The sequence below is a fragment of the Eptatretus burgeri genome, chromosome 8 (genome assembly GCF_056783735.1).
Source record: "Eptatretus burgeri isolate ZD-2024b chromosome 8, Ebu_testis_v1, whole genome shotgun sequence".
NCBI lineage: Eukaryota > Metazoa > Chordata > Myxini > Myxiniformes > Myxinidae > Eptatretus > Eptatretus burgeri.
The window spans coordinates 88490869-88497286 of NC_140968.1; the positions used below are offsets into that span (position 1 = coordinate 88490869).

Genomic DNA, 6418 nt, shown 5'->3' on the forward strand with positions numbered 1-6418 from the left:
TAAATAAAACGGCTGTGTATTCCAAAGATACAGAAGTGTTGATATTATCTCCAGGTCATACAGAATTCACAGTTCGAATTAAAATAAATTTTTATAAAGAAGGGCGTATCGTTTGTATGAGAATAGAACAATGGGGGTATGATATGAATGATTTAGGGTATAATTGGTCATTTAAAATTAACCTCGAAGACCTGGAACAATTAAATCAGTCTCGTAAGGAACAATATTATCCACTTGGTATCGAGAATGAGTTTTGTGGGTCCATGATTAGTAAACAACAAATTAAAGAATTTAATAAGGGTAAATATAATAATGGTTTTGCCCTTGTTTATCTCATGAAAACAGAAAAAACAGGATTATATATAATAAGTAAGGAAATACAAAATGATTTAACTATGGGAAGATGGGGAGGTGTTTCGTGCCATAATATTATTCTAACATATATTTCTAATACATAAATGACAGCAAGAAGGCTTCAAGAAAATTATCATTTCTGTGTCCAAGCATACCTTCAAGAAAAGGGTATTCGGTATTTTAATAAATATGTTCTACAACATAAGAATGAGGTATTTTCAATAAAAGATTGGTATTATGCTGATGTTGATAAACCGACAACTTTAGATTTAATGAAAATGTTAAATAATGAAAAAATTATAAAGTTAAGAAAAGGTCAGGCTCTTTTAGAAATTCAAAAGAAATTTTATTGGTTTCCTGTTGTAAAAAAAATTATTTTGGATACAGGAATAACAAGAAATCCTGATGAATATATGTATAATATTCCATGGGGTGTAAACGATTCAAGGATAGTAAGGGATGAGGAAGGAGTTGAAGAAGAGAGGGAAGAGGAGGAAAAGGAGAAGAGAGAGAAGGAGGAAAAGGAGAAGAGAGAGAAGGAGGAGAGAGAGAAGGAGGAGAGGGAGGAAAGAGAGAAGAGAGAGGGAGAAGAGAGAGAAGAGAGAGAGAGGGAGGAAAGAGAGAAGAGAGAGAGGGAGGAGAGGGAGGATAGGGAGGAAAGAGCGAGACAAAATAAATATCAAAATATGGAAACCAGTGAGATTCAAAAAAGATTGGTGGTATTACAGAAAATAACTCAACCCACCGAGGAGGAAAACAAAGAATTGACAAGTCTATTTGCAATATTTTCTTCAAGACTATTGACATCGTCAAGCTATTCATTTTAATTCAAGTTTTTTCTTAAATAAATGGAGGACAGAGTGAAGGCATTTCTTAGGATTCTTTATGTTTTAAAAACTAAGATTCAAATGTGCATGTTGGAAACTAAAAAGGTTTTTGCACTCTGCAGGACTTTTTCACATAAACAAATGAGTTATTGTCTCAAATGTAAAAAGAAAACTAATACTAAAAATATTTCATATATTAAAAGTAAAAATAACAGGGTTATCCAAAAAGGTATATGTTTTTGGTTCAATGTGGTTCAATCTCCAATTTACGGTGTGTGGTTCAAAAAAAAACAATTTATCTCCAAACACAAACGAGGAGGAGATATACAAAAGTTTTTATCAGGAAGTAAATTTACAACTACTGGAATACCAGGGGAATTACATCTTCCAGGGTATTCTTTCTGTGGTCCAGGCACAAACTTGGATAAAAGATTAGATGAGGCAGACAATCCTAAATCCTGGAGTCAGCCTATCAATAGAGTTGATGAAGTGTGCATGAGACACGATATTGATTATGGGAATACCACAACGTTGGAAGAAAAGCATGAAGCCGTTAGAGAAATGTTGTATAATTTGTCTCTGATACAAAATCCAACCTTGAGAGAAAAAGTTGATCGGTTCATTGTGAAGAAGATGATCAGTGCTAAATTGAAACTTGGACTTGGAAATTCAAAAAACTTATAGGCTCTAATGATGCCATTAAGACTGAAGAGCAATTAGCTGATGAATTACATAAACCAATATTCACAAAGTTTCAGAGAAGGAAAGTTTATTCCAAGGAAGTTGATTATATCTGGTCTGCTGATTTGATTGAACTCAATAATGATAAGGGGTACAAGTATGCTTTAACCGTTATTGATTTGAGGAGTAGATATGTATGGGTTGTCCCATTAAAAAACAAAACAGGTAATACTCTTATGTTAGCCTTTCAACAGATATTTAATAAAAGTAAGAGAAAACCTAAAAAATTGTGGACTGATGAGGGTAGAGAGTTTTATAACAAGACATTTATGAATTTTCTAAAAAATAACAGTATTACATTATACAGTACCTTTAATGAAGGGAAGGCAGTTGTTGTTGAACGTTTTAATCGCACCTTAAAAGAGAGACTAGAAAAAAAAATTCACACAACTCGGTTCACAACAATGGTCATCTTTTATTCAGGATATTGTGGATAAGTATAATGACACGATTCACACGGCAACAAATATGAAACCATCAGAAACATTTACAAAATTAAAATATGAAAAAGAGATTAATGTCAGAAAACCTAAGTTCAAAGTTGGTGATGTCGTAAGAATTTCTAGGTGGAAATCTCATTTTGAAAAAGGTTATATGAAAAGATGGACCAACGAGCTTTTTAAAATTGTTGATGTAATAGATACGGTTCCTTGGACTTATAAGATATATGATTTGGAAGGGGAAGAGATTTTAGGTTCATTTTATTCACAGGAATTACAAAAGACAAAGATAAATTGAAATTTTTTGACTCCGCCCCTTTTTGACTCCACCCACACAAGCCCCACCCACACAAACCCCACACAAGCTCCACACAAACCCCTCACAAGCTCCAATAAATTGAAATTTTTTGACTCCGCCCTTTTTTGACTCCACCCACACAAGCCCCGCCCACACAAACCCCACACAAACCCCACCACACAAACCCCACACAAGCTCCACACAAGCTCCACACAAAAACTCCACACAAGCTCCACACACACAAACCCCACACAAGCTCCACCCATATTCATCATATTCACATAATTAGTGATTAGTTAATTAGTTCCCCACACACAACATGTTTATTTAATTAAAAAATTATCCACCCATCCACACAAGCACCACTCATCCACCCATCCACCCATCTCTCCACCCATCCATTTATCCACACAAACCTCATCCACATAAGCCTCATCCACATTCACCCCTCCCACATAAGCTCCACCCACATAAACCCCTGCCCACATAAACCCTGCCCACACAAGCTCCACCCACATAAACCCTGTCCACATAAACCCTGTCCACATAAACCCTGTTCACATAAACCCCTCCCACACAAGCTCCACCCACATAAAACCCCGCCCACACAAGCCCCCCCCACACAAGCCCCACCCACACAAGCCCCACCGAAGCCCCACCCACACAAGCCCCACCCACACACACCCCGCCCACACAAGCCCCACCGAAGCCCCGCCCACACAAGCCCCACACACACACACACCCCGCCCACACAAGCCCCACCGAAGCCCCGCCCACACAAGCCCCACCCACACAAGCCCCACCCCCCTCATCCCCCCTGTGCGCCCCCCACCTTTGACCCACCACCTCCCTCATCCCACCCCCCACACACACATGGGGAGGGGAGGGATGGGATGAGGGGGTGATGGGTCATTGGGGGGGCGCACCTACCCTCCCTTCATGTCTTGATTCTTTTTTTGTAATCCAGAATCAAGTAATTGTAAACAAAACAAATATAATTTATTAATATTGAAAATATTAAATATTCATTTGCGAGAATGTATAATCTTTCCCAGCAATCTTCTTCAGATGTCTTGTGATTTCGAAACTCAGACACCATATTCTGTTTTGAAAGAAAAAGTGGATAATAATTAGGTTTTATAAAGATAATTACATGGTAATATGAGTAAGCCTCGTTGACCACTGAATTAACACACCAGGAGCCTGTCATCCTTTCAAGGTCAATAAAATGAATTCCAGTGTACTGACAAAACCACGTCCAAACTAATGATGCAACCAACATAAGACGACATTCTAAAGAGAGAGTGATATTAATAATAATTCAGAAATATTTACCTCCAGAAAATCATGTGTTGTACAAAATTGCTTCAACAGCTGATGTTGTGCGATAGTGCTGAAAAAAAAAAAATAATAAGTCAAGGGTATAGATGAAGAGACAGACAGAGAGAGATACAAACAGACAGGGAAAGCAACACACACACACACACACACACACACACACACACACACACACACACACACACACACACACACACACACACACACACACACACACACACACACACACACACATACACACACACGTGTGTCTCACCATTGGTTTAATTCATTCGAGATCAGAGACCAGTCATTATAAATCATTGACCTCTTCAATAAGAGCAGAGAGAGGTAGGTAGAAAGACAGACAGAGAGAGACACACACACACACACGTGTCTCACCATTGGTTTAATTCCTTCGAGATGATAGGACGTGATAAGACTTCGTACCACTCATTGTAAATGTCTTTCAATTCTCTTCTAAAATCATTGATCTCTTCAATAAGAGTATTAATTTCATGCACCACGTCGTGATATGTAAACTCAATTTCTTCCAATGACCTGTCAGGGAAAAAATATATATACGTATCAGAATTATCATGATTTAATTAATAATCATTTGCTTCATCGTTCAAAGAGAAAACCATACACAAACTTACCAACTCTGTAGAGAGCTGTTGTCTTCATCGGAAGAAAGATCGCCCATGTCTCAGTTGTAAAAATGAAAATCCCGTCTGGCAGAAACTTTGTCTGGTGAATCACTTATAAGGCAACGACGAGGAAATTACCTAAGCATTGGGTGCGGCCACAGGAAATGACAGCTTGGAAAATGACTTGGCGATTGTATGAATCATTTACAAAACATACTTAAAATGGTTTTGATTCAAATGTTTTCAGTTCGTGTTCTGAGATAAAATATAAACACGAGACCTTGTCTCACAGAATAGTTCCTATTTTTTCACAGCATGACTGTCTAAAACCACTTCCTCATTCACACAGCACGAACGTGTCAAAAAAAAAACACTTCCTCATTTTCACGGCATGAACTGAAAACATTTGAAACAAAACTTTTTTTATGGCGTGGTTTATACACAAAAATGATTTGCAACTCGGGCGGTGGTCAGATGAGATCATTAAGAGAAGTTTATCATTTCGTAATGGCACAAAAGGGGTATCTTAAAAAATATAAAGATTCAAATGTTTTGTTTGTCAATATTTTAGATGGGGATTATTGTGCATAGAAAATTAAACTATTGAAGGAATTTGAGAATGAACAAATCTTTATAGGTTCAATGAGTGAGCTGATCAACCTCCAGGTTAAAAGGGGAGACAAATAAATATACCTTGGGATAGCCTGGTTATATATATACAAAGCCTGGTGTTGGCTAAGCCTGGTGTTGGCTTAGTGGTTAGGGTGGCGGCTTGGGATCCCAGTGTCCTGAGTTCAAGACCCGTTGGCTGCTGAATTAACACCAGGGGGTTGACTCAGCCTGTCATCCTTCCGAGGTCGGCGAAGTGAGTACCAGTGTACTGGTCCCGGTGTATGCCCCGGTTAGAATAGGTGTACCATATCCCTGTGTTGTAAGAGGCGTCCAGGAAGGGCATCTGGCCATAAAACATTGCCTCACAAAAAGCCAAACCCCTGCACAGCAGGGAAAAACGGATAAAAAGGGGGTTTATTTTTAGGGGAAAAAAAAGGGAATCGCTGAAAATCTCCCATTCATTTACATGGGGAAAAGTGAGCTAGAACCAGTATATTCACCCTACTGTTGTGAACGCCGACAACAGGCGAAGCATTCGTTGGTATAAGTTATCTTTAACACAACTAAACGTTCTGTGCCCGTTACTAACACGTTATGAATACGACCAAAACTTAAAAAAAAACCTCAAAACTTCAGCGTACGCCAACGTTTTACGTGCATTTTTATACGTTGCCATTCCTGGCTAAAACATCAAGGTGTGACTGGGCCTTAAGATGCTTGATCTGACCTCCGCTTTCCCTCTACAGTGGACGGTATACCCCTGCCATTTTCATGAGTGTGTTTACCACAGCACTTTTGTGGTGCATCGGAGGGCAAGACCCAAAATCAAGATAACGATCCATCTGGGTGGGTTTTCTATACACTGTGGTACTTAAACTCCCATTTCGGCTCCTCATCACCAAGGTGTCCCAAAATGGAAGTGACCTGTCCTGTTCCTCCTCGCATGTGAATTTAATGGAAGGAAACGTTCCAATAATGCCCGCCTTTATTGTATAGCCACCGTGCTTGGGCAGATGACAAAGGTGTCATCTACATAGCGGGACCAGACCTGTGGCTATGTTGACCTCAAAAATAGTTGGTGCTTGAATTAAATGACCTGATGTGCAAATTCTCTTCGAATTTCAAGTCAATCAGATGAAAATTGACAATTTTAGAAATTCGGCCTATGTTGACCTTTTG

The 6418-nt window shown here is 38.9% G+C and overlaps 1 long non-coding RNA gene across 1 annotated transcript; it reads right to left on the reverse strand.

Annotated features, from left to right (window-relative positions):
* Positions 1-3588: 3588 nt before the first annotated feature.
* LOC147022228 (uncharacterized) lies at positions 3589-5569 on the reverse strand. Its single transcript, XR_015060641.1, has 3 exons — positions 4637-5569; positions 4380-4538; positions 3589-4053 (listed from the first exon to the last, which is right to left on the reverse strand). It is a non-coding gene; the product is annotated as an uncharacterized LOC147022228 (long non-coding RNA).
* Positions 5570-6418: the final 849 nt, after the last annotated feature.